The sequence below is a fragment of the Pseudophryne corroboree genome, chromosome 1, assembly GCF_028390025.1.
Source record: "Pseudophryne corroboree isolate aPseCor3 chromosome 1, aPseCor3.hap2, whole genome shotgun sequence".
NCBI classification, from domain to species: Eukaryota; Metazoa; Chordata; class Amphibia; order Anura; family Myobatrachidae; genus Pseudophryne; species Pseudophryne corroboree.
In genome coordinates, this window is record NC_086444.1 from 432,479,637 (window position 1) to 432,507,403 (window position 27,767).

Here is a 27,767-nt window from a genome sequence, read left to right on the forward strand (position 1 = left end):
ACAGGGATGCAGAGCAGGGAGAGTGCCTCTCCATCCCAGCGCCTACCTGCTTTGCATCCCTTCGCTGAGCGGGTTCTAACGGGCCTGTGCTTGGGGCTACTAACATGTGGGTAAGCCATGTAAAGCTTCCCATGGGTCAGTGGCTTCACAATGGGGGTGCGGCCACACCCGAGTGTATTACCCGCCAAGGGATGACACCAAAGTGCCGGCTCCTCTTTAGTGACAGGAGCCGGGTGTTGCACTGTGACATTATGTGCAGCACCCAGCTTCTGTCACTGTGCAGGAGCCAGCACCGTGCACACACTAGTCCCCAGATGAAGCCCGCAACCTCCGGGACACCTGGAGCGACAAAATGGAGATCAGGGCCACGAGGCCACGCCCCTACCTATGAGATCATGCCTCCCTTTTGCCATTGCGCGGCTTAGCCGCGTGCACTGCATTACCATCTCCCTCCCCTCCTCTCCGGGCGTCACCAGTGACAGTGACACCTCTGCCATGCTTGTAGCAGCTGGTCCTAACATCTACACCAGCAGCCCTGAGTGTTTGCCCCTGTGACTTGTTGATCATCATAGCGAAGCAGATGCTTACAGGAAACTGCAGGGGCTTAGATTGATGGGTATGAGGGGTATACGTGGTATGAACACAGTCTCACCTGCACCACATCCCGTTAGAATCTCTGCCTCAATTAGGTTCCTCTGCAGAGCAGTCAGAACAAATTCTGCAAAATATAAGAGTCTTTTCGTCAACAAGTAGACACTTACTTTGGGGCTCATTTACATTTGGATGTAAGTAATTTTTATGACACACCTCTCAGATGTAGCAGTACACGTCCGCACTGATAGGTGTTACCTTCACATCTCCCTGAAATGCTTTTTCAAATGTAGGCAAGTATGCTATAAGTCGGGTTCTGTTGTGTAATCTGGGCAGTCAAGTGACTTTAATAATTCCACTCATACTGTATAGTCATTTCTGACGGGTTGGTGTTGGGTGACCAGCGGACACCATACCGACGCCAGGATCCCGTCTGTCAGATGGCCAGAGGGAGGTGGGAGGAGGGGTGGCAACAAAGCCCCTTGCGAACTCACTGCGCTTGCCACGCAGCGGGCTCGCCACAGGTTCTATTCCCACTCTATGGGCATGCCAACCGGCGGGCTAGTCAGTGTTCGGGATACCGGTGGCGGGCTAGTCAGTGTTCGGGATACCGGCACCGGTATTGAATTTGTGACCGCCGGTCACATAACCACATCCCTTTTGGACTTGTGGAGCCTGCACACTGCAAGCGTCTGGTTTTTCATTTATTGTTCCTCTCCCTGATGTCAGATCGAGATCATACATACCTCAGTCCTTTTCTAGGTCACTAAGCTATACAATAGTGAAACTGCAATATAAATTCATACAGTAGATTTTGTGTGATACCAGAACGTAGACAAACCGACTAAATTTCACTTTTTTTTTTTTTTTTGTCTCGATGGTCCATAAACGTATAAGTATAATTCTCAAAAAAAAATGTCTATATACAGACACAACCCTTACGGGCGCTACACACTGGGCATTTTCCGCCGAGGTGCCCTACGGCCGATACAGGCGACCAGGGCCGGCAACAGAAATTTGGGGGCCCGGTACATGTGTGTATATATATATATATATATATATATATATATATATAAAAGGCGAGTTGAATCGCACACACTTTCCAATCTTTTGCTGGGTACACGGTAAAACAATTAGTATAAGGTAATTCGTGGACTTTCCACATAAACCAGCACACCACAGGTAGCAGAAATTTCAATTCATTTAATCCATATTAATTTTCCAAAAGTGCAATGTGCAAGCATAGGCATGGATAATAAAATGATACTTAGCAGTTCAATGCATCAGAATAAATGGCAGCTTCTACAGCTGTTTCGGTGCCGAAGCACCTTCATCATGGGAATAGCCATCAGTGTATGGCTATTCCCATGATGAAGGTGCTTCGGCACCGAAACAGCTGTAGAAGCTGCCATTCATTCTGATGCATTGAACTGCTAAATATCATTTTATTATCCATGCCTATGCTTGCACATTGCACATTGCACTTTTGGAAAATTAATATGGATTAAATGAATTGAAATTTCTGCTACCTATGGTGTGCTGGTTTATGTGGAAAGTCCACGAATTACCTATATATATATATATATATATATATATATATATATATATATATAGAGATGAGCGGGTCGGTTCCTCGGGATCCGAACCCCCCCGAACTTCACCCATTTTACACGGTTCAGAGGCAGCCTCGGATCTTCCCGCCTTGCTCAGTTAACCCGAGCGCGCCCGAACATCATCATCCCGCTGTCGGATTCTCGCGAGATTCGTATTCTATATAAGGATCCGCGCGTCGCCGCCATTTTCACTCGTGCTTTGGAGATGATAGCGAGAGGACGTGGCTGCATTCTCTCAGTTTCTGTGTTCAGTGTGCTGCAAATATCTGTACTCAGTGTGCAGCAAATATCTGTGCTCAGTGTGCTGAAAATATCTACGTTCTCTGCCTGAAAAACACTCCATATCTGTGCTGCATTGTAGTATATAGTAGGAGGACAATGCAGAATTTTGCTGTGACCACCAGTATATATATATTTCAGTACGGTACAGTAGTCCACTGCTCTACCTCTGTGTCGTCAAGTATACTATGCATCCATACCTGTGCTGCATTTTAGTTGTGCGCAGTATATAGTAGGTGGGGACAGTGCAGAATGTTGCTGTGACCACCAGTATATATATATATATATATATATATATATATAGCAGTACGGAACAGTAGTCCACTGCTCTACCTCTGTGTCGTCAAGTATACTATGCATCCATACCTGTGCTGCATTTTAGTTGTGCGCAGTATATAGTAGGAGGACAGTGCAGAATTTTGCTGACCACCAGTATATATATAGCAGTACGGTACAGTAGTCCATTGCTCTACCTCTGTGTCGTCAAGTATACTATGCATCCATACCTGTGCTGCATTGTAGTTGTGTGCAGTATATAGTAGGAGGACAGTGCAGAATTTTGCTGACCACCAGTATATATATAGCAGTACGGTACAGTAGTCCACTGCTCTACCTCTGTGTCGTCAAGTATACTACAAAAGTTCAGTAAAATGACCCAAAAATCAAAATTAAAAGCGTCTGATGAGAAGCGTAAACTTCCCAATATGCCATTTGCGACACGGAGTGGCAAGGAACGGCTGAGGCCCTGGTCTATGTTCATGGCTAGTGGTTCAAATTCACATGAGGATGGAAGCACTCAACCTCTCACTAGAAAACTGCAGTGCCACTCCTAGATGGGCCAGGTGTTTGTGTCGGCCACTTGGGTCGCTTAGCTTAGCCATCCAGCGACCTTGGTGCACCTCTTTTTTTCTCTGCATCATGTGCTGTTTGGGGCCTATTTTTTGAAGTGCCATCCTGTCTGACACTGCAGTGCCACTCCTAGATGGGCCAGGTGTTTGTGTCGGCTACTTGGGTCGCTTAGCTTAGCCATCCAGCGACCTTAGTGCACCTCTTTTTTTCTTTGCATCATGTGCTGTTTGGGGCCTATTTTTGAAGTGCCATCCTGTCGGACACTGCAGTGCCACTCCTAGATGGGCCAGTTGTTTGTGTCGGCCACTTGGGTCGCTTAGCTTAGCCATCCAGCGACCTTGGTGCACCTCTTTTTTTCTTTGCATCATGTGCTGTTTGGGGCCTATTTTTTAAATCTGCCATCCTGTCTGACACTGCAGTGCCACTCCTAGATGGGCCAGGTGTTTGTGTAGACCACTTGGGTCACTTAGTTTAGCCATCCAGCGACCTCGGTGCAAATTTTAGGACTAAAAATAATATTGAGAGGTGTGAGGTGTTCAGAATAGACTGGAAATGAGTGGAAATTATGGTTATTGAAGTTAATAATACTATGGGATCTAAAGTACCCCCAAATTCTATGATTTAAGCTGTTTTTGAGGGTTTTTTGTAAAAAAACACCCGAATCCAAAACACACCCGGATCCGACAAAAAATTTTCAGGGAGGTTTTGCCAAAACGCAACCGAATCCAAAACACGGCCGCGGAATCGAATCCAAAACCAAAACACAAAACCCGAAAAATTTCTGGTGCACATCACTAATATATATATATATATATATATATACACTGCTCAAAAAAATAAAGGGAACACTACAATAACACATCCTAGATCTGAATGAATGAAATATTCTTATTAAATACTTTGTTCTTTACATAGTAGAATGTGCGGACAACAAAATCACAAAAAAATAATCAAAGGAAATCAAATTTATTAACCCACGGAGGTCTGGATTTGGAGTCACACTCAAAATTAAAGTGGGAAAACACACTACAGGCTGATCCAACTTTGATGTAATGTCCTTAAAACAAGTCAAAATGTGGCTCAGTAGTGTGTGTGGCCTCCACGTGCCTGTATGACCTCCCTACAACCCACACATGTGGCTCAGGTAGTGCAGCTCATCCAGGATGGCACATCAATGCGAGCTGTGGCAAGAAGGTTTGCTGTGTCTGTCAGCGTAGTGTCCAGAGCATGGAGGCGCTACCAGGAGACAGGCCAGTACATAAGGAGACGTGGAGGAGGCCAACAACCCAGCAGCAGGACCGCTACCTCCGCCTTTGTGCAAGGAAGAACAGTAGGAGCACTGCCAGAGCCCTGCAAAATGACCTCCAGCAAGCCACAAATGTGCATGTGTCTACTCAAACGATCAGAAACAGACTCCATGAGGGTGGTATGAGGGCCCGACGTCCACAGGTGGAGGTTGTGCTTACAGCCCAACACCGTGCAGGACGTTTGTCATTTGCCAGAGAACACCAAGATTGGCAAATTCGCCACTGGCGCCCTGTGCTCTTCACAGATGAAAGCAGGTTCTCACTGAGCACATGTGACAGACATGACAGAGTCTGGAGACGCCAAGGAGAACGTTCTGCTGCCTGCAACATCCTCCAGCATGACCGGTTTGGCAGTGGATCAGTAATGGTGTGGGGTGGCATTTCTTTGGGGGGCCTCACAGCCCTCCATGTGCTCGCCAGAGGTAGCCTGACTGCCATTAGGTACCGAGGTGAGATCCTCAGACCCCTTGTGAGACCATATGCTGGTGCGGTTGGCCCTGGGTTCCTCCTAATGCAAGACAATGCTAGACCTCATGTGGCTGGAGTGTGTCAGCAGTTCCTGCAAGACGAAGGCATTGATGCTATGGACTGGCCCGCCCGTTCTCCAGACCTGAATCCAATTGAGCACATCTGGGACATCATGTCTCGCTCCATCCACAAACGCCACGTTGCACCACAGACTGTCCAGGAGTTGGCAGATGCTTTAGTCCAGGTCTGGGAGGAGATCCCTCAGGAGACCATCCGCCACCTCATCAGGAGCATGCCCAGGCATTGTAGGGAGGTCATACAGGCACGTGGAGGCCACACACACTACTGAGCCTCATTTTGACTTGTTTTAAGGACATTACATCAAAGTTGGATCAGCCTGTAGTGTATTTTTCCACTTTCATTTTGAGGGCGACTCCAAATCCAGACCTCCATGGGTTAATAAATTTGATTTCCATTGATAATTTTTGTGTGATTTTGTTGTCAGCACATTCAACTATGTAAAGAACATAGTATTTAATAAGAATATTTCATTCATTCAGATCTAGGATGTGCTATTTTAATGTTCCCTTTATTTTTATGAGCAGTGTATATATAGTGTATACAAATAAGTGTGTGTGTGTGTGTGTGTGTGTGTGTGTGTGTGTATATATATATATATATATATATATATTGTGACAAGAACACTGGGATAGTGTTTGAGGGCAGGTATATTTGTCCCAGGTTCTTGTCTTACATGTTTTAGAAAATGTTAACTTCTAGGAAAAATGCTTTTTGTTTTGTCTGAACCTTTTCAGTTTGCTGTAAAAGCTGGGTAAAGGCTCTGAGAGAGAGATAAGGCGAGTTCTAGACATTGGGCCCAGTTCGGGTCTTTGGCCTCACAGAGGGCTAATCAGGGTTTCAGCTGTGTAAGAGTGATATAGTGCTTCTAACCTGATTAGTATGGGCAGACTGCCTGGGAAGGCTGCAGGATCTGTATGTGAGAGACACGCTTTCTGATGCAAGTAAGCTATACAGTATGTACTGAAGAACTCTGTGTTTTGTTTAGTGACAGTTAGGAACATCTTATGTTTAGTTAGTGCCGGACAGGCAAGGTATTTCTATTTTGGGGTTTGTTTTATTTTCTGTTTCAATAAAACTGGCCGGGGTCAGTTGTACCAGAAACTGGACTTGTGTTGTTCCTCAGCTGCTGCGTGCTGCCATATTCCCCAGGAAAAGGCACCTTGCACCCCTACAGTGTTACAACTTGGTGGAGAATGCGAGCAGGCCGTTCTGCGCATAAGTGAAAGCAGCAGCTTTGTGAGGCCTGCAGAAAACGGTGGTTTATGCAGATACAGCCCAGTGTGAAGTTACTGAGACTCACCCCTGAGGGTTTGATATATGTCCTGGGTGAAAGCAGCTGCAAAGCCGCCTGAAAAATCTGTTGACATGGAGGATCTGCTTAAAGCCTTGCTGCAAGCTACAGCGGCTCAGCAGGAGGCCAACCGACAGCAGCAGGTGGCAATGGAGGAAAATTGGAGACTACAGCGTCAGGATAGAGAGGCCTTAGCAGAAGTGGTGCAGAGACTTGCAGCTCGGGTTGGAGATGTGGCCGTCAGTGCTCCAACCAGCTCTAGTTCTATACGAGCCAGTCACTTCCTGCAGAAAATGACAGAGGCTGATGATGTGGAGGCCTATCTGACCACGTTTGAAAGGACTGCCGAGCGTGAGAACTGGCCGAAAGCACAGTGGGCCAGTCTGCTGGCACCTTTCCTGTCAGGTGAGCCCCAAAAAGCTTACTTTGATTTAAGCCCTGCTGAGGCTCGGGACTATGATAAACTAAAGACTGAGATCCTGACCCGCCTGGGAGTCACGCTGTCAGTACGAGCACAACGGGTGCACCGTTGGCTGTACGCCATGGAGAAGCCTCCGCGCTCCCAGATGCACGACCTTATTCAGCTAACAAAAAAATGGCTGCAGCCAGAGACATTAACTGGTCCCCAGATGGTGGAAAGAGTCGTCATGGACCGCTACTTGAGATCTTTGCCCATGGTCCTGCGCAAGTGGGTGAGCCATGGAAACCCGGGTACTGCTGACCAATTAGTGGACATGGTAGAGAGGTATTTGGCAGCAGAGGAACTACTGATGACCACCCAGCAACCCATAGATCCTCGACAGCGCCCTTCAGTAAAGACTGGTAAGACTGTTCCGTGGGAAAACGTTGCTGGGCAGTTAAGAGAACGCAAGGCTGGAGAGACTGTAAACACTGGCCCTGGAAACAGGCCAATGGGGCTAGAACGGTCTATGCTGCCCAAATGGGTTGATAATCGTGTGGTTAAATGTTTTAGGTGTGGTATGCCAGGTCATGTTATTGCCAATTGCCCAGTCACGCAAGAACCCATGCAATGTGATGCTGCCTTTGAATGTCGCAGAATGTCTTTCTTTGCTAGGTTAGCCTGTACTGTGGTACCTTCACCTGAGCTGGAAAAACAAATGTGTGATGTGTTCTTAGAAGGTAACCGGGTAGAGGCCTTGCTAGATTCAGGAAGTTTAGTTACCCTCGTGAAAGCTGGGTTAGTGAACCCCTTAAAGGTCCAGCAAATACCTATTGGGGTAACTTGCATACATGGGGATACCCAATATTATGCCACTGCTGAGGTGAATATAGAAACTTGTTGTGGGTCAGCAATGGTTAAAGTGGGACTGGTCCCTACCTTGGTGCATGAGGCCATAATAGGGAGGGATTTTCCTCATTTTTGGAAACTGTGGGAATCACGGTTATCAACAGATGTGAGAAGTAAAAAGCCAGTTGATAATACCGGTGATTTTTTGGATGTACGTGGGTCTTCGGAACTTTCTGGCCCTTTGCCTTTTGCTAGTTTGGCTGGGGAAGTGACAGATGGGGAGTCCAGTGAGGACCCTCTTGCCGGGAACAGAGACATAGTAGTTAGAACTGAAAGCGTGCCTGACCTGGAGGTAAAGAAGGATCTGTTTGCGTCTGAACAGTTAAAGGATCCTACCTTAATAAAGGCTAGAGAGAATGTTAAGATTGTTAATGGGGAACCTGTGGTACCAGGTGACAGGGTTACGTATCCCCACATGGCCATCTGTAATGAGCTCTTGTACCACATTGTCAAAAGGGGTGAGGATGTGGTGGAACAGCTGGTAGTTCCCCAGCCTTATCGGAGAACGGTACTAGATTTAGCTCATAGTCACGTTACCGCAGGACATTTAGGGGCAGAAAAAACCACTGAAAGAGTTTTACAAAGGTTCTTTTGGCCAGGGGTTTATAAAGAAGTGTCTGAATATTGTTCTTCCTGTCCTGAATGCCAGTATCATGCCCCTAGACCCCATTTCAGGAGCCCACTAGTTCCCATGCCTATTATAGAGGTCCCGTTTGACAGAATAGCCATGGATCTCGTGGGGCCCTTGTTAAAGTCTGCTCGGGGCCATCAGTATATCCTGGTAATTATGGACTATGCCACTCGATATCCTGAGGCTGTCCCTTTACGCACTATCACAACCATGGCGATAGCTAGGGAGCTGGTGCAGGTATTTAGTAGAGTGGGAATACCAAAAGAAATTTTGACTGACCAAGGTACTCCATTTATGTCAAGGATCATGAAAGAATTATGCAAGTTATTTAAGGTCACTCACCTCAGGACGTCCATCTACCATCCCCAAACTGACGGGTTGGTGGAAAGGTTTAATAAAACATTAAAAAGTATGTTAAAAAAGGTTGTTGAGAGAGATGGGAAAAACTGGGATTGTTTGTTGCCCTACTTGTTAATGGCCATCAGAGAAGTTCCTCAGTCCTCTACGGGGTTTTCTCCATTTGATTTGTTGTATGGTAGACACCCCAGAGGGCTGTTGGATGTTGCCAAAGAGACGTGGGAAGGACAGCCCACTCCTTATAGAAGCGTTATTGAGCATGTAACACAAATGCAGGATAGGATTGCAGCCGTGGTACCTGTTGTCAGAGAGCACATGGAACAGGCCCAAAGTGCTCAACAGAGGGTCTATAACCGGAGTGCCAAGATACGGGAATTTGCTCCTGGAGATAGAGTTCTTGTTTTGGTACCCACTGTGGAAAGCAAATTCCTAGCTAAATGGCAGGGTCCATTTGAGATTAGGGAAAAAGTGAATGAGGTTAATTACAAAGTATACCAGCCGGGAAAGAGAAAACCCGAACAGATCTACCATGTTAACTTAATCAAACCCTGGAAAGATAGGTTGTCTCTGTCAGCGGAGCCTTGCCCTTCGGTGTCTTCACCCCGGTTGCTTCCCGCAGTGAAGGTGTCAGAGACATTATCAGCTGATCAGAACAATCAGGTTAAAGAATTTCTCATCCAAAATAGGGAGGTATTTTCAGAGCTGCCTGGCCGAACGACCATAATAAAACATGACATTGTCACAGAACCAGGGGTCAGGGTTCATTTAAAGCCATATAGGATTCCTGAAGCTCAGTGAGAAGCTATTTCTAAGGAAGTTAAAACCATGTTAGAACTTGGAGTCATAGAGGAGTCTAACAGTGAGTGGTCCAGTCCCATAGTGCTCATCCCGAAGCCCGACGGTAGCATACGCTTCTGTAATGACTTTCGTAAGTTAAATGAGGTGTCCAAGTTTGACGCATACCCCATGCCCCGTGTGGATGAGCTTGTAGAAAGGCTGGGAACAGCCAGGTTTCTCACCACATTGGACCTGACCAAAGGTTACTGGCAAATACCTTTATCTGATAGCGCCAAAGAAAAAACAGCCTTTTCGGTTCCGGAGGGGCTGTACCAGTATAAGATGTTACCCTTTGGGTTGCATGGGGCTCCAGCAACCTTTCAACGGGCGATGGATAAAATTTTGAGGCCCCATAGAAAATATGCAGCTGCCTATTTGGATGATGTGGTAATTCACAGTACAGACTGGGGGTCACATTTGGTTAAAGTACAAGCAGTACTGGACTCAATCAGAGAGGCAGGGTTAACTGCTAACCCAAAGAAGTGCTGCCTCGCAATGGAGGAGGTCAAATACTTGGGCTTCACCATAGGCAGAGGTCTGATTAGGCCCCAATTGAATAAAGTTGATGCTATTCAAAACTGGCCTCGTCCAGTGAATAAAAAACAGGTAAGGGCTTTTTTGGGAATTACTGGGTACTATAGACGGTTTATTCCTAATTTTGCGACCACAGCGGTGCCGTTGTCAGACCTTACCAAAGGGAAGCAGTCAAATGTGGTGAAATGGAACCCTGATGCAGAAAAGGCGTTCCAAGCGTTAAAAGTGGCTTTGTGTTCACAACCGGTGTTAACACCAGATTTTTCAAAAGAATTTGTGGTACAGACAGATGCCTCAGAGGTAGGGATAGGTGCTGTGCTGTCCCAAACCAGAGATGGGGACGAACACCCTATCATTTATTTGAGTAGGAAACTCAATGAGCATGAAAAAAGGTATGCCATTGTGGAAAAGGAGGCTTTGGCCATTAAGTGGGCACTAGATACCTTGAGATATTACCTCTTGGGTAGACAATTCAGACTAGTGACAGACCATGCCCCTTTAAAATGGATGTATGTAAATAGAGGCAAGAATGCTCGTGTAACTAGATGGTTTCTAGCGTTGCAGGACTTTAAGTTTACTGTCGAACATAGACCGGGAACACAATTGGCCAACGCAGATGCATTGTCTCGCATCTTCTGTTTGGGGGCTACAAGTGTTCCGGCCCCTAGGTCGAAACAGGGGAGGGGGATATGTGACAAGAACACTGGGATAGTGTTTGAGGGCAGGTATATTTGTCCCAGGTTCTTGTCTTACATGTTTTAGAAAATGTTAACTTCTAGGAAAAATGCTTTTTGTTTTGTCTGAACCTTTTCAGTTTGCTGTAAAAGCTGGGTAAAGGCTCTGAGAGAGAGATAAGGCGAGTTCTAGACATTGGGCCCAGTTCGGGTCTTTGGCCTCACAGAGGGCTAATCAGGGTTTCAGCTGTGTAAGAGTGATATAGTGCTTCTAACCTGATTAGTATGGGCAGACTGCCTGGGAAGGCTGCAGGATCTGTGTGTGAGAGACACGCTTTCTGATGCAAGTAAGCTATACAGTATGTACTGAAGAACTCTGTGTTTTGTTTAGTGACAGTTAGGAACATCTTATGTTTAGTTAGTGCCGGACAGGCAAGGTATTTTTATTTTGGGGTTTGTTTTATTTTCTGTTTCAATAAAACTGGCCGGGGTCAGTTGTACCAGAAACTGGACTTGTGTTGTTCCTCAGCTGCTGCGTGCTGCCATATTCCCCAGGAAAAGGCACCTTGCACCCCTACAGTGTTACAATATATATAATAAGATTTTACTCACCGGTAAATCTATTTCTCGTAGTCCGTAGTGGATGCTGGGAACTCCGTAAGGACCATGGGGAATAGTGGCTCCGCAGGAGACTGGGCACAACTAAAGAAAGCTTTAGGACTACCTGGTGTGCACTGGCTCCTCCCTCCATGACCCTCCTCCAGACCTCAGTTAGGATACTGTGCCCGGAAGAGCTGACACAATAAGGAAAGGATTTTGAATCCCGGGTAAGACTCATACCAGCCACACCAATCACACTGTATAACTCGTGATACTATACCCAGTTAACAGTATGAAATATAACTGAGCCTCTCAACAGATGGCTCAACAATAACCCTTTAGTTAAACAATAACTATATACAAGTATTGCAGACAATCCGCACTTGGGACGGGCGCCCAGCATTCACTACGGACTACGAGAAATAGATTTACCGGTGAATAAAATCTTATTTTCTCTGACGTCCTAGTGGATGCTGGGAACTCCGTAAGGACCATGGGGATTATACCAAAGCTCCCAAACGGGCGGGAGAGTGCGGATGACTCTGCAGCACCGAATGAGCGAACTCTAGGTCCTCCTCAGCCAGGGTATCAAACTTGTAGAATTTAGCAAATGTGTTTGACCCCGACCAAATAGCTGCTCGGCAAAGTTGTAAAGCCGAGACCCCTCGGGCAGCCGCCCAAGAAGAGCCCACCTTCCTCGTGGAATGGGCTTTTACAGATTTAGGATGTGGCAGTCCAGCCGCAGAATGTGCAAGTTGAATCGTGCTACAGATCCAGCGAGCAATAGTCTGCTTTGAAGCAGGCGCACCCAACTTGTTGGGCGCATGCAGGATAAATAGCGAGTCAGTCTTTCTGACTCCAGCTGTCCTGGAAACATAGATTTTTAGGGCCCGGACTACGTCCAGCAACTTGGAGTCCTCCAAGTCACGAGTAGCCACAGGCACCACAATAGGCTGGTTCAAATGAAACGCTGAAACCACCTTTGGGAAAAATTGGGGACGAGTCCTCAATTCCGCCCTATCCATATAGAAAATCAGATAAGGGCTTTTACAAGACAAAGCCGCCAATTCTGACACACGCCTGGCCGAAGCCAAGGCCAACAGCATGACCACTTTCCACGTTAGATATTTTAGTTCCACGGTTTTAAGTGGTTCAAACCAATGCGACTTTAGGAAATCCAACACCACGTTGAGATCCCAAGGTGCCACTGGGGGCACAAAAGGGGGCTGAATATGCAGCACTCCCTTAACAAATGTCTGAACTTCAGGTAGTGAAGCCAGTTCTTTTTGGAAGAAAATCGATAGAGCCGAAATCTGGACCTTAATGGAACCCAATTTTAGGCCCATAGTCACCCCTGACTGTAGGAAGTGCAGAAATCGACCTAGCTGAAATTCCTCCGTTGGGGCCTTCCTGGCCTCACACCACGCAACATATTTCCGCCATATGCGGTGATAATGGTTTGCGGTCACTTCTTTCCTAGCTTTAATTAGCGTAGGGATAACTTCCTCCGGAATGCCCTTTTCCTTCAGGATCCGGCGTTAAACCGCCATGCCGTCAAACGCAGCCGCGGTAAGTCTTGGAACAGACAGGGCCCCTGCTGCAGCAGGTCCTGTCTGAGCGGCAGAGGCCATGGGTCCTCTGAGATCATTTCTTGAAGTTCTGGGTACCAAGCTCTTCTTGGCCAATCCGGAACAATGAGTATAGTTCTTACTCCTCTCCTTCTTATTATTCTCAGTACCTTGGGTATGAGAGGCAGAGGAGGGAACACATACACAGACTGGTACACCCACGGTGTTACCAGAGCGTCCACAGCTATCGCCTGAGGGTCCCTTGACCTGGCGCAATATCTTTTTAGCTTTTTGTTGAGGCGGGACGCCATCATGTCCACCTGTGGCCTTTCCCAATGTTGTACAATCATTTGGAAGACTTCTGGATGAAGTCCCCACTCTCCCGGGTGGAGGTCGTGTCTGCTGAGAAAGTCTGCTTCCCAGTTGTCCACTCCGGGAATGAACACTGCTGACAGTGCTAACACATGATTTTCCGCCCATCGGAGAATCCTTGTGGCTTCTGCCATCGCCATCCTGCTTCTTGTGCCGCCCTGTCGGTTTACATGGGCGACCGCCGTGATGTTGTCTGACTGGATCAACACCGGCTGGTGTTGAAGCAGGGGTCTTGCCTGACTTAGGGCATTGTAAATGGCCCTTAGTTCCAGAATATTCATGTGTAGGGAAGTCTCCTGACTTGACCATTGTCCTTGGAAATTTTTTCCCTGTGTGACTGCCCCCCAACCTCGAAGGCTGGCATCCGTGGTCACCAGGATCCAGTCCTGTATGCCGAATCTGCGGCCCTCTAGAAGATGAGCACTTTGCAGCCACCACAGCAGCGACACCCTGGCCCTCGGAGACAGGATTATCAGCCGATGCATCTGAAGATGCGATCCGGACCACTTGTCCAACAGATCACACTGAAAGATCCTTGCATGGAAGCTTCCGAATGGAATTGCTTCGTAAGAAGCCACCATCTTTCCCAGGACTCGCGTGCAGTGGTGCACCGACACCTGTTTTGGTTTTAGGAGGTCTCTGACTAGAGATGACAACTCCTTGGCCTTCTCCTCCGGGAGAAACACTTTTTTCTGTTCTGTGTCGAGAACCATCCCCAGGAACAGTAGACGCGTTGTAGGAACCAGCTGCGACTTCGGAATGTTCAGGGTCCAGCCGTGCTGTTGTAGCACTGCCCGAGCTAGTGCTACTCCGATCAGCAACTGTTCCCTGGACCTCGCCTTTATAAGGAGATCGTCCAAGTACGGGATAATTATAACTCCCTTTTTTCGAAGGAGTATCATCATCTCTGCCATTACCTTGGTAAATACCCTCGGTGCCGTGGACAGACCAAACGGCAACGTCTGGAATTGGTAATGACAGTCCTGTACCACAAATCTGAGGTACTCCTGGTGAGGGGGGTAAATGGGGACATGCAGGTAAGCATCCTTGATGTCCAGTGATACCATGAAATCCCCTTCGTCCAGGCTTGCAATAACCGCCCTGAGCGATTCCATTTTGAACTTGAACCTTCGTATATAAGTGTTCGAGGATTTTAAATTTAAGATGGGTCTCACCGAACCATCCGGTTTCGGTACCACAAACATTGTGGAATAGTAACCCCGTCCCTGTTGAAGGAGGGGTACCTTGACTATCACCTGCTGCGAATACAGCTTGTGAATTGCCTCCAGCACTGCCTCCCTGTCCGAGGGAGCCGTCGGCAAGGCAGATTTGAGGAAACGGCGAGGGGGAGACGTCTCGAATTCCAGCTTGTAACCCTGAGATACTACCTGTAGAATCCAGGGATCCACCCGTGAGCGAGCCCACTGGTCGCTGAAGTTCTTGAGACGGGCCCCCACCGTACCTGGCTCCGTCTGTGGAGCCCCAGCGTCATGCGGTGGACTTAGAGGAAGCGGGGGAGGACTTTTGTTCCTGGGAACTGGCTGTATGCTGCAGCTTTTTCCCCCTACCTCTGCCTCTGGGCAGAAAGGACGCGCCTTTAACCCACTTACCTTTCTGGGGCCGAAAGGACTGTACCTGATAATACGGTGCTTTCTTTGGCTGTGAGGGAACATGGGGTAAAAATGCTGATTTCCCAGCTGTAGCTGTGGAAACGAGGTCCGAGAGACCATGCCCAAACAACTCCTCACCCTTGTAAGGCAAAACTTCCATGTGCCTTTTAGAATCAGCATCACCTGTCCACTGCCGAGTCCACAATCCTCTCCTGGCAGAAATGGACATTGCGTTTATTTTAGATGCCAGCCGGCAAATATCCCTCTGTGCATCTCTCATGTATAAGACTGCGTCTTTAATGTGCTCTACGGTTAGCAATATAGTGTCCCTGTCTAAGGTATCAATGTTTTCTGACAGGGAATCTGACCACGCAGCTGCAGCACTGCACATCCATGCTGAAGCAATAGCTGGTCTCAGTATAATGCCTGAGTGTGTATATACAGACTTCAGGATAGCCTCCTGCTTTCTATCTGCAGGTTCCTTTAAGGCGGCCGTGTCCAGAGACGGTAGTGCCACCTTCTTTGACAGACGTGTGAGCGCTTTATCCACCCTAGGGGATGTCTCCCAACGTGACCTGTCCTCTGGCGGGAAAGGGTACGCCATTAGTAACTTTTTAGAAATTACCAGTTTCTTATCGGGGGAAGCCCACGCTTCTTCACACACTTCATTTAATTCATCAGAAGGGGGAAAAAACCACTGGTAGTTTTTTCTCCCCAAACATAATACCCTTTTTTGTGGTACCTGGGGTAATATCAGAAATATGCAACACATTTTTCATTGCCGTAATCATGTAACGGGTGGCTCTATTGGAATGTACACTAGTCTCATCATCGTCGACACTGGAGTCAGTATCCGTGTCGACATCTGTGTCTGCCATCTGAGGTAGCGGGCGTTTTAGAGCCCCTGATGGCTTTTGAGACGTCTGGGCAGGCACGGGCTGAGAAGCCGGCTGTCCCACATCTGCTATGTCGTCAAACCTTTTATGTAAGGAGTTGACACTGTCGCGTAATTCCTTCTACATATCCATCCACTCAGGTGTCGACCCCGCAGGGGGTGACATCACATTTATCGGCACCTGCCCCGCCTCCACATAAGCCTCCTCATCAAACATGTCGACACAGCCGTACCGACACACCGCACACACACAGGGAATGCTCTGACTGAGGACAGGACCCCACAAAGTCCTTTGGGGTGACAGAGAGAGAGTATGCCAGCACACACCAGAGCGCTATATATAGTGTAGGGATTCACACTATACATACAGTGATTTTTCCCTTATAGCTGCTATTAATATACAGATACTGCGCCTAAATTTAGTGCCCCCCCTCTCTTTTTTACCCTATGAAGTCTGGAAACTGCAGGGGAGAGCCTTGGGAGCGTCCTTCCAGCGGAGCTGTGAGAGGAAATGGCGCCAGTGTGCTGAGGGAGATAGCCCCGCCCCTTTCTCGGCGGGCTTCTCCCGCTTTTTTATGGAATATATGGCAGGGGATTTTACACATATATAGTCTTAATGACTATATTATGTGTTATTTTGCCAGTAAGGTACTCTTATTGCAGCCCCAGGGCGCCCCCCCCCCCCCCAGCGCCCTGCACCCATCAGTGACCGGAGTGTGTGGTGTGCATGGGGAGCAATGGCGCACAGCTGCAGTGCTGTGCGCTACCTTAATGAAGACCGAAGTCTTCTGCCGCCGATTTTCAGGAACATCTTCTTGCTTCTGGCTTTGCAAGGGGGACGGCGGCGCGGCTCCGGGACCGGACGGCCGAGGTTGGGCCTGTGTTCGATCCCTCTGGAGCTAATGGTGTCCAGTAGCCTAAGAAGCCCAAGCTAGCTGCAAGCGGGTAGGTCCGGTTCTCTCCCCTAAGTCCCTCGTAGCAGTGAGTCTGTTGCCAGCAGATCTCACTGAAAATAAAAAACCTAAATATAACTTTCTTTTCTAAGAGCTCAGGAGAGCCCCTAGTGTGCATCCAGCTCGGCCGGGCACAAAATTCTAACTGAGGTCTGGAGGAGGGTCATGGAGGGAGGAGCCAGTGCACACCAGGTAGTCCTAAAGCTTTCTTTAGTTGTGCCCAGTCTCCTGCGGAGCCGCTATTCCCCATGGTCCTTACGGAGTTCCCAGCATCCACTAGGACGTCAGAGAAATATATATATATATATATACACACACACATATATATATTAGAGATGAGCGGGTTCTGTTCACCGAGAACCGAACCCCCCCGAACTTCACGTGGTTTACACGGGTCGAGGCAGCCTCGGTTCTTCCCGCCTTACTCGCAAAACCCGAATGGGGGAAAACTTCATCATCCCGCTGTCGGATTCTCGCGAGATTCGGTTTCCATATAAAGAGCCACGCGTCGCCGTCATTTTCACTCGTGCATTGTAGATTGAGCGGAGATGAGGGGGCTACGTTCTCTGCCTGAAAAACCCATTATCAGCTAATATCAGCTCAATATCTGTGCTCAGTATCAGTGCTGCATTGTGGTGACCAGTATACTGCAGTACAATAGTCCATTGCTGTATCTTGCTGCTCCGTGTCAGTTCTAGTATCCTCCTCATCAGTGCTCAATATCTGTGCTCAGTATCAGTTCTGCATTGTGGTGACCAGTATATAATACTGCAGTACAATAGTCCATTGCTGTATCTTGCTGCTCCGTGTCAGTTCTAGTATCCTCAACAGTGCTCAGTATCTGTGCTCAGTATCAGTGCTGCATTGTGGTGACCAGTATATAATACTGCAGTACAATAGTCCATTGCTGTGTCTTGCTGCTCCGTGTCAGTTCTAGTATCCTCTTCAACAGTGCTCAATATCTGTGCTCAGTATCAGTGCTGCATTGTGGTGACCATTATATAATACTACAGCACAATAGTCCAGTGTCAGTTCTAGTATCCTCATCAGTGCTCAGTATCACTACTCATTGTCTTGTGCTGCATTGTGGTAACTAAAAGTCCAGTGTCTTGTGCTGCATCTTGCTGCTGTAGGGTGCTGTGGTAGTGTCCTGTCACTGTGCATAGGTCATCATCATTCCAGTCACAGTGGTATCTGGTATCTAATTAGTGTTATCTAATTCCAGACATTACTGCCGTCTAATTGCAGATATATTACAGGCATATAACTCCACACATTAAAAAATGGAGAACAAAAATTTGGAGGGTAAAATAGGGAAAGATCAAGATCCACTTCCACCTAGTGCTGAAGCTGCTGCCACTAGTCATGGCAGAGACAATGAAATGCCATCAACGTCGTCAACCAAGGGCGATGCCCAATGTCATAGTAGAGAGCATGTAAAATCCCCCCCAAAAAAGGTTCAGTAAAATGACCCAAAAATCTTAATTAAAAGCATCTGAAGACAAGCGTAAACTTGCCAATATGCCATTTACGACACGGAGTGGCAAGGAACGGCTGAGGCCCTGGCCTATGTTCATGGCTAGTGGTTCAGCTTCACATAAGGATGGAAGCACTCATCCTTCCGCTATAAAAATGAAAAGAGTTAAGCTGGCAAAAGCACAGCAAAGAACTGTGCGTTCTTCTAAATCACAAATCCCCAAGGAGAGTCCAATAGTGTCGGTTGCGATGCCTGACCTTCCCAACACTGGACGGGAAGAGGTGGCTCCTTCCACCATTTGCACGCCCCCTGCAAGTGCTGGAAGGAGCACCCGCAGTCCAGTTCCTGATAGTCAATATGAAGATGTCACTGTTGAAGTACACCAGGATGAGGATATGGGTGTTGCTGGCGCTGGGGAGGAAATTGACAAGAAGGATTCTGATGGTGAGGTGGTTTGTTTAAGTCAGGCACCCGGGGAGACACCTGTTGCCCATGGGATGAATAAGGCCATTGACATGCCTGGTCAAAATACAAAAAAAAAATCACCTCTTCGGTGTGGAATTATTTAAACAGAAATGCGGACAACTGGTGTCAAGCCATGTGTTGCCTTTGTCAAGCTGTAATAAGTAGGGGTAAGGACGTTACCCACCAAGGAACATCCTCCCTTATACGTCACCTGGAGCGCATTCATCAGAAGTCATTGACAAGTTCAAAAACTTTGGATGACAGCGGAAGCAGTCCACTGACAACTAAATCCCTTCTTCCTCTTGTACCCAAGCTCCTGCAAACCACACCACCAACTCCATCAGTGTCAATTTCCTCCTTAGACAGGAACGCCAATAGTCCTGCAGGCCATGTCACTGGCAAGTCTGACGAGTCCTCTCCTAACTGGGATTCCTCCGATGGATCCTTGAGTGTAACACCTACTGCTGCTGGCGCTGCTGTTGTTGCTGCTGGGAGTCGATCGTCATCCCAGAGGGGAAGTCGGAAGACCACTTGTACTACTTCCATTAAGCAATTGACTGTCCAACAGTCCTTTGTGAGGAAGATGAAATATCACAGCAGTCATCCTGTTGCAAAGCGGATAACTGAGGCCTTGACAACTATGTTGGCTAGACGTGCATCCGGTGTCCGCCGTTAGTTCACAGAGACTTAGAGAATTGCTTGAGGTAGTGTGTCCCCGGTACCAAATACCATCTAGGTTCCAGTTCTCTAGGCAGGCGATATCGAGAATGTACACAGACGTCAGAAAAAGAGTCACCAGTGTCCTAAAAAATGCAGTTGTACCCAGTGTCCACTTAACCACGGACATGTGGACAAGTGGAGCAGGGCAGACTAAGAGTCCTATGACTGGGACAGCCCACTGGGTAGATGTATTGCCTCCCGCAGCAACAACAGCAGCGGCGGCACCAGTAGCAGCATCTCGCAAACGCCAACTCGTTCCTAGGCAGGCTACACTTTGTTTCACCGCTTTCCATAAGAGGCACACAGCTGACAACCTCTTACGGAAACTGAGGAACATCATCGCAGATTGGCTTAAGCCAGTTGGACTCTCCTGGGGATTTGCGACATCGGACAACACCGCCAATATTGTGCGTGCATTACATGTGGGCAAATTCCAGCACGTCCCATATTTTGCACATACAATGAATTTGGTGGTGCAGAATTTTTTTTAAAACGACAGGGGCGTGCAAGAGATGCTGTCAGTGGCCCGAAGAATTGCGGGCCACTTTCGGCATTCAGCCACCGCGTGCTGAAGACTGGAGCACCAACAAACACTCCTGAACATGCCCTGCCATCAGCTGAAGCAAGAGGTGGTAACGAGGTGGAATTCAACCCTCTATATGCTTCAGAGGATGGAGGAGCAGCAAAAGGCCATTCAAGCCTATACATCTGCCTACGATATAGGCAAAGGAGGGGGAATGCACCTGACTCAAGCGCAGTGGAGAATGATTTCAACGTTGTGCAAGGTTCTCCAACCCTTTGAACTTGCCACACAAGAAGTCAGTTCAGACACTGCCAGCCTGAGTCAGGTCATTCCCCTCATCAGGCTTTTGAAGAAGCAGCTGGAGAGATTGAAGGAGGAGCTAAAACTGAGCAATTCCGCTAGGCATGTGGGACTTGTGGATGGAGCCCTTCATTCGCTTAACCAGGATTCACGGGTGGTCAATCTGAGCACTACATTTTGGCCACCGTGCTCCATCCTAGGTTTAAAGCCTACGTATCTCTCTTTCCGGCAGACACAAGTCTTCAGAGGTTCAAAGATCTGCTGGTGAGACAATTGTCAAGTCAAGCGGAACGTGACAAGCCAACAGCTCCTCCTTCATTTTCTCCCGCTACTGGAGCTGCCAGGAAAAGGATAACATTTCCAAAACCACCCGCTGGCATTGATACAGGGCAGTCAGGAGCGATAGCGGACATCTGGTCCGGACTGAAGGACCTGCCAACGATTACTGACATGTCGTCTACTGTCACTGCATATGATTCTGTCACCATTGAAATAATGGTGGAGGATTATATGAGTGACAGCATCCAAGTAGGCATGTCAGACAGTCCGTACGTATTCTGGCAGGAAAAAGAGGCAATTTGGAGGCCCTTGCACAAACTGGCTTTATTTTACCAAAGTTGCCCCCCCTCCAGTGTGTACTCCGAAAGAGTGTTTAGTGCAGCCGGTAACCTTGTCAGCGATCGGCGTAGGAGGTTACTTCCAGAAAATATGGAGATGATGTTCATCAAAATGAATTATAATCAATTCCTCCGTGGAGACATTTACCAGCAATTGCCTCCAGAAAGTACACAGGGACCTGTGATGGTGGAATCCAGTGGGGACAAATTAATACTCTGTGAGGAGGGGGAGGTACACAGTGAAAGGGGTGAGGAATCGGACGATGAGGAGGTGGACATCCTGCCTCTGTAGAGACAGTTTGTGCAAGGAGAGATTGATTGCTTCTTTTTTTGTGGGGGCCCAAACCAACCAGTAATTTCAGCCACAATCATGTGGCAGACCCTGTCGCTGAAATTATGTGTTTGTTAAAGTGTGCATGTCCTATTTATACAACATAAGGGTGGGTGGGAGGGCCCAAGGACAATTCCGTCTTGCACCTCTTTTTTTTTTCTTTGCATCATGTGCTGTTTGGGGACTATTTTTTTAAGTGCCATCCTGTCTGACACTGCAGTGCCACTCCTACATGGGCCAGGTGTAATCATGCTGCTGTATAAGTCATTGGTATGTCCGCACCTGGAATATTGTGTTCAGTTTTGGGCACCATTGTATAAAAAAAGACATCAGTGAACTCGAAAGTGTTCAAAGGCGAGCTACTAAATTGATTAAAGGCCTAGAAGGACTGGACTATAAGGAAAAACTTACTAGGCTGAACATGTATACACTAGAAAAGAGGCGCCTAAGAGGAGATGATATTAATTTCTGCTGCGGGGTACACTGGGCTCCACAAGGAATGGACAATGGGGTGTAGAGTAGGATCTTGATCCGAGACACCAACAGGCTCAAAGCTTTGACTGTTCCCAGAATGCATAGCGCCGCCTCCTATATCACCCCGCCTCCCTGCACAGGAGCTCAGTTTTGTAGTTGGTGCTGCAGTAGCAGGCACTTAACAGAGGGGCTGCTCCAGGCAGCCCTAAGAAGAGCTTTTTTTCTGAGGAAAAAAGTGAAGACTTCAAGGGCAGCAGCAGTGTTACATGTCAGTGGACATTCACGGCTGCAGCTCTGGCTCTCCCCAGCGGCGCTGTACACTCCCGAGCCCTGGTTGCCGGGTAACTACAGCAGGAGACTCCGGTTTTCTTCTTGTCAGGCACACACGACGGGGCTCTCCGGGATCGCGTGGCCGCGCTTCGGGAGGTGGTAAGTGGGTCCCGCTTGCGGGACCCGGTCTTTATCGCGATCCGGCGAGGTCAGTGGGAGGCGGGCCGCGCGCGCTGGCGGTGGACACTGTGGCAGTACAGGCGATCCCACTAGATCACCAGGTCATGGGACAGGTCAGGTTTTCTCTATAAACCGTTTTATTAGAACCCGCAGTACCCGGTGGTTTTGCCAGCAGGGGGATAGAGCTTGGACCTGAAGCACCCTCCCCCAGCCCCAGGGTGCCATTTTCTGCAAATGGTCCCGCCCTGGAGCTGCATATCTGTCTCTCCCTCACTCCCTGGCAGTGTCTGCGGCGTCATTATCCCACAGCTCACTGTTCCTGGGAATGCTTGGGCAAATCCTCCTATGTAAAGCCGCCTGGTTGTCAGTGCTGTCACTTTACAAGACACTTAAGTATTCTACCTGCCTTTTTTAGTCAGTGTTAGTTAAGAAAGAGTGCACTTAGTCAGGGTTTCCTAGTACAATTACCATGAGATATACATCCAGTTCTTACTGTGTACTGTTATATCTATTGTTATATAGCTGTGTAAGCTAGTCCAGTGCAGTATTATTGTTAGTAATAACCTCTGCATTGTATAGACTGTGACTATTTGTGTGTGCATTTGATAGCTGAGTGGTGTCCATTTTGTGTCTTTCACTCAACCTGCTATCCCTATATTCTATAACCTGAGGGGGCTTGGTGCGTCAGGTTTTATCTAATATAGGATTTTCACAAAGATATACTGTATTACGTATTTTTCTCTGTGATTTAGTCACCATATCTCTCCTTTATCTCTGCTGGTGCTGACTACACTGCGCAGGAGTTTGGGCTAGAGGTATTGTGCTGCTGATAAATTGTACTGTGTTACCTGATACTGCAAGTTATATAGTGTCTGCTTCTGAGGGTAACGGTTCTGGGGCTGAACACACTGCCGGTGTTGCTGAAGCCGCAGATACCTATGAGGAGAATATAGCATCTTTGGGCTCTGGTTCTGGTGGATCCTTGCCCCCCAGTGGGACGGTGGCAATGGGGGCAAATAATGACCCGCCGTGGGCCGCTTTTTCCACGCTTCTGCATGCGCTAGTTCATAAACTAACACCCCCTATGGGACCTCCAATGCCGGTGCAACCGTTTGTGGTCCCTGCAGCTAACCTGCCGTAGGCAGACGATTTATCTGCTCAAATAAAGAAGTTGAACCAGTCCCTGACTACTAAAAAGTCTGACCGTCGCTCGCCTACGTCCAAGGGGTCCTCTAAGCGAGCGCTTGTCTCCTCACAATCCACTGCTGTCACTGACACCTCGTCGGATGAAGACGGCACTTACACGGACCCCACAGGTTCTGACTCAGATACGGCTGATGGGGAGGGTGGTTCACATGTGGATGTTCCTGATCTTTTGTAGGCTATTAAATTCATTTTACATATTACGGATGATCCCGAGCCATCCGTTCCTCCTAAGAAACCAGACAGGTTCAAGCGTCAGAAGGTGATTAAACAAGTTTTACCTCACTCTGACCACCTAGTGGATATACGTCAGGAACCCTGGGAAAACCCGGGTACGAAGTTTGTGCCTCAAAAGAAGATGCTGGCTCGCTATCCCCTCGCGACGGAGCTGTCTAAGAATTGGGAAACGCCTCCTCCAGTGGACTCACATGTGGCTAGGATGATGGTTTCCTCAGCTCTACCGGTCACCACCGTCACGTCTCTAAAAGAGCCTACGGATAAACGTGTGGAGGTTTGTCTGAAAGCGATTTACACCCTCACGGGTGCTGCACAAAGGCCCACTATTGCAGTTACTTGGGCTGCAGAGGCCATTGAAGCATGGGCCTTGGAGTTAGATGCTGAAATCTCCTCTGACCATGCTAGACAATGCTTGTCTTATATTGTCGCAGCTTCTCGTTATATTAAAGAGGCGGCTTCTGATGCCGGTATCCTGGCAGCCAAGGCCTCTACTATGTCAGTCCTGGCTCGACGGATATTGTGGCTGAGATCCTGGTCTGTGGATCTGGACTCTAGAAAAACCCTGGAGGTACTCCCTTTTAAGGGAGATATTCTGTTTGGGGAGGACTTAAATAAGATTGTGGCTGACTTGGCTACTGCCAAAACTGCCTGTCTGCCAAGTACTGCTCCTTCTGTGTCGAAGGCTAAAGCTACTTCCTTTCGCCTCTTTCGTCCTTCAGGTAAAGCAAAAGGTCAGGCGTACAACAAGCAGGCCCGCACTTCCAAACCTGGTAAGCCGAAGCCCAAAAGAGCCTGGGTGGCCCATTAGCCAGCTTCCAAGACAGATAAGCCTGCCGCATGACAGGGCGGGCCTCCTTCTGGGGGATCCCAGGGTGGGGGGCCGGCTTCTAGGGTATACCCAGGAATGGTTAAAGACCACTTCAGATGCCTGGGTACGGAAAGTCGTCACTCGAGGTTACGCCATAGCCTTCAAAAACCGACCCCCTCATCGATTTTGCCAGACAGATGTCCCGTTGGACAAGACAAAGGCAAACACTCTACATTCGGTGGTACAGACCCTCCTGGATACAGGAGTCGTAGTACAGGTGCCTCTTGCGCAGAGGGGCCGGGGGTACTATTCTCCGCTGTTTCTAGTCCCGAAACCGAATGGGTCCTCCCAGCCCATTCTCAACCTCAAGGCATTGAACAGGTTTGTGAAGGTTTCCAAGTTCCGGATGGAAACCCTTCGCTCTATAGTTCTGGCCTTGGAACCTGGGACTTCATGGTCTCCCTGGATATACAGGATGCTTTCCTGCATATTCCTATAGCAGTGCCTCATCAGCAATACCTGAGATTTGCGATTCGCAACTGCCATTACCAGTTTCGGGCGTTACCTTTTGGTTTAACAAAGGCTCCGCAAGTCTTTACAAAAGTCATAGCGGTGAGGACGGTGGAACTCCACCGTCAAGGGGTCAGGATACTGCCGTATTTGGACGACTTGTTAATCCTGGCAAATTCCCCAGAACTACTCCTGCGTCATCTAGATGTGACGGTCCGGTTTCTGCAAGCCCACGGGTGGCTCATCAACTGGAAGAAGTCATCCCTGATCCCTGCTCAGAGCATGGTGCATCTGGGAGCACTATTGGACACTCACAATCAGCGGTTGTTCCTGTCTCAAGAGAAAGTCCTGAAACTTCAGTACAGGATTCGTTGCTTCCTATCTCGTCTGCAAGTGTCGATACATTCGGCGATGCAGGTGCTGGGCCTCATGGTGTCAGCATTTCACATGGTGGAGTACGCTCAATTTCACTCTCGCCCACTCCAGAGGCTTATTCTAGCCAAATGGGATGGCCTGCCTCACCGGATCAGGTCTCAAATGAACTCATTGACTCCGGAGGTCCGTCTGTCGCTGCTCTGGTGGCTCCGGGACCAACAACTGTGCAGGGGCCGTCCGTTCTGGATATCAGACTGGGTCCTGTTGATGACAGATGCCAGTCTAAGAGGTTGGGGCGCAGTGCTGGAGCAACACTCCTTTCAGGGGCGGTGGACCAAGGAGGAGTCCCTCCTCTCGATCAATATTCTGGAGTTGCGGGCGGTCTTCAATGCCTTGAACCTAGCCCAGCATTCAATTCAGAACCGTCCTGTTCAAGTACAGTCGGACAACACCACCACAGTGGCTTACATAAATCATCAAGGCGGCACTCGAAGCCGCCTAGCAATTAAGGAAGTCTCACGGATTCTACAGTGGGCAGAATGCCATCTACCAGCCATATCGGCAATATTCATTCCGGGAGTCCTGAATTGGGAAGCGGACTTTCTCAGTCGTCAGGACGTGCATGCCGGCGAGTGGGGCCTCCATCCAGAAGTGTTTCAACTCCTAGTGCAAAGGTGGGGCCTTCCAGACGTAGATCTGATGGCGTCTCGACACAATCACAAGGTTCCGGTCTTCGGAGCAAGGACAAGGGATCCTCAAGCAGCATTCGTGGATGCGCTGGCGATACCGTGGAGGTTTCGGCTGCCGTACGTGTTCCCTCCGGTGTCACTCCTGCCCAGGGTAATTCGGAAGTTCAAGCAAGAAAAAGGAATTCTGCTTCTCATAGCTCCAGCGTGGTCCAGACGGCACTGGTTCTCAGACCTGCAAGGCCTATCGTCAGAGCATCCAATTCTACTTCCACAATGGCCAGACCTCCTCGTTCAGGGCTCCTGTGTCTACCAGGACCTAGCCCGGCTGTCTTTGACGGCGTGGCTCATGAAGCTTCCGTCTTAAGGGCTAAAGGGTTTTCTGAGGCGGTCATTCAAACTATGTTGCGGGCCCGGAAACCGGCTTCGGCTCGGATTTACTATAGGGTCTGGCATTCTTACTTTGTTTGGGGCGCATCTAACGATTATGACGCTTCCAAGTTTAGTATAGCCAAGTTGTTGGCTTTTCTTCAGCAGGGCCTAGACTTAGGCCTGCGTCTGGCCTCCCTCAAGGTTCAAATATCTGCCTTGTCGGTGTGGTTTCAGAGAAAAATTGCGACCTTACCTGATGTGCATACCTTTACTCAGGGCGTGTTGCGTATCCAACCTCCCTATGTCCCGCCTGTGGCTCCTTGGGACTGGTCGGTGGTTTTGGAGGCGTTACAAGAGTCTCCGTTTGAACCTCTTGGTTCAGCTGACCTTAAGTGGCTTTCCCTTAAGGTGGTGTTTCTGCTGGCTATTGCTTCAGCTAGAAGAGTGTCGGATTTGTGTGCCTTGTCCTGTAGTTCCCCATATCTGATATTTCACCGTGACCGGGCGGTTCTTAGGATTCGTCCCGGCTATCTACCTAAGGTGGTTTCTTCGTTCCACCTTAATCAGGAGATTGTGGTTCCGGCACTTGTTTCTCCTGATCTGTCTCCCAAAGAGCGGTCTTTGGATGTGGTACGGGCTCTCCGTATCTATGCAAAGAGAACTGCTCCTATTATGAAATCTGATTCTCTTTTTGTTGTGTTTGGGTTTCCCAAACGGGGCTGGCCTGCTCACAAGCAAACTCTGGCCAGATGGATTAGAATGGTGATTGCACATACTTATGTGAAGGCTGATCTCTCTGCTCCTGATCACATTAAGGCCCATTCTACTCGGTCTGTTGGACCTTCTTGGGCGGCCCAAGGCGACCCTTGAACAAGGCGGCTACGTGGTCCTCTGTGAATACATTCATAAGGTTATATGCCTTCGATACTGCCGCTTCCCAGGATGCTTCCTTTGGACGCCGGGTTCTTGTGCCCATACAGTGCGTCCCCTCCCATAAGGAACTGCTTTAGGACATCCCCATTGTCCATTCCTTGTGGAGCCCAGTGTACCCCGCAGCAGAAAATGAGTTTTATGGTAAGAACTTACCTTTGTTAAAACTCTTTCTGCGAGGTACACTGGGCTCCACAAGGCACCCACCCTGACGCACTTAGCTTCTTTGGGTTGGTATGGCATTAGCCGCTGACACGTCTCCTGTCGTGAGAATGCGGTGTTGTGGCTAAAACCGTTGTCATCTCTTTTCCTGCTACTGCATTGGGCTGGTTAACTAAAAACTGAGCTCCTGTGCAGGGAGGCGGGGTGATATAGAAGGCGGCACTATGCATTCTGGGAACAGTCAAAGCTTTGAGCCTGTTGGTGCCTCGGATCAAGATCCTACTCTACACCCCATTGTCCATTCCTTG

At 48.5% G+C, this 27,767-nt stretch overlaps 1 long non-coding RNA gene across 1 annotated transcript in view; it reads right to left on the reverse strand.

Annotated features, from left to right (window-relative positions):
* LOC134896367 (uncharacterized) overlaps positions 1-27,767 on the reverse strand; it is a 161,347-nt gene that overhangs the window by 102,982 nt on the left and 30,598 nt on the right. Inside the window, exon 2 of the long non-coding RNA XR_010172010.1 lies at positions 653-718. This is a non-coding gene — a long non-coding RNA (uncharacterized LOC134896367). The remainder of the gene's footprint in view (positions 1-652; positions 719-27,767) is intronic.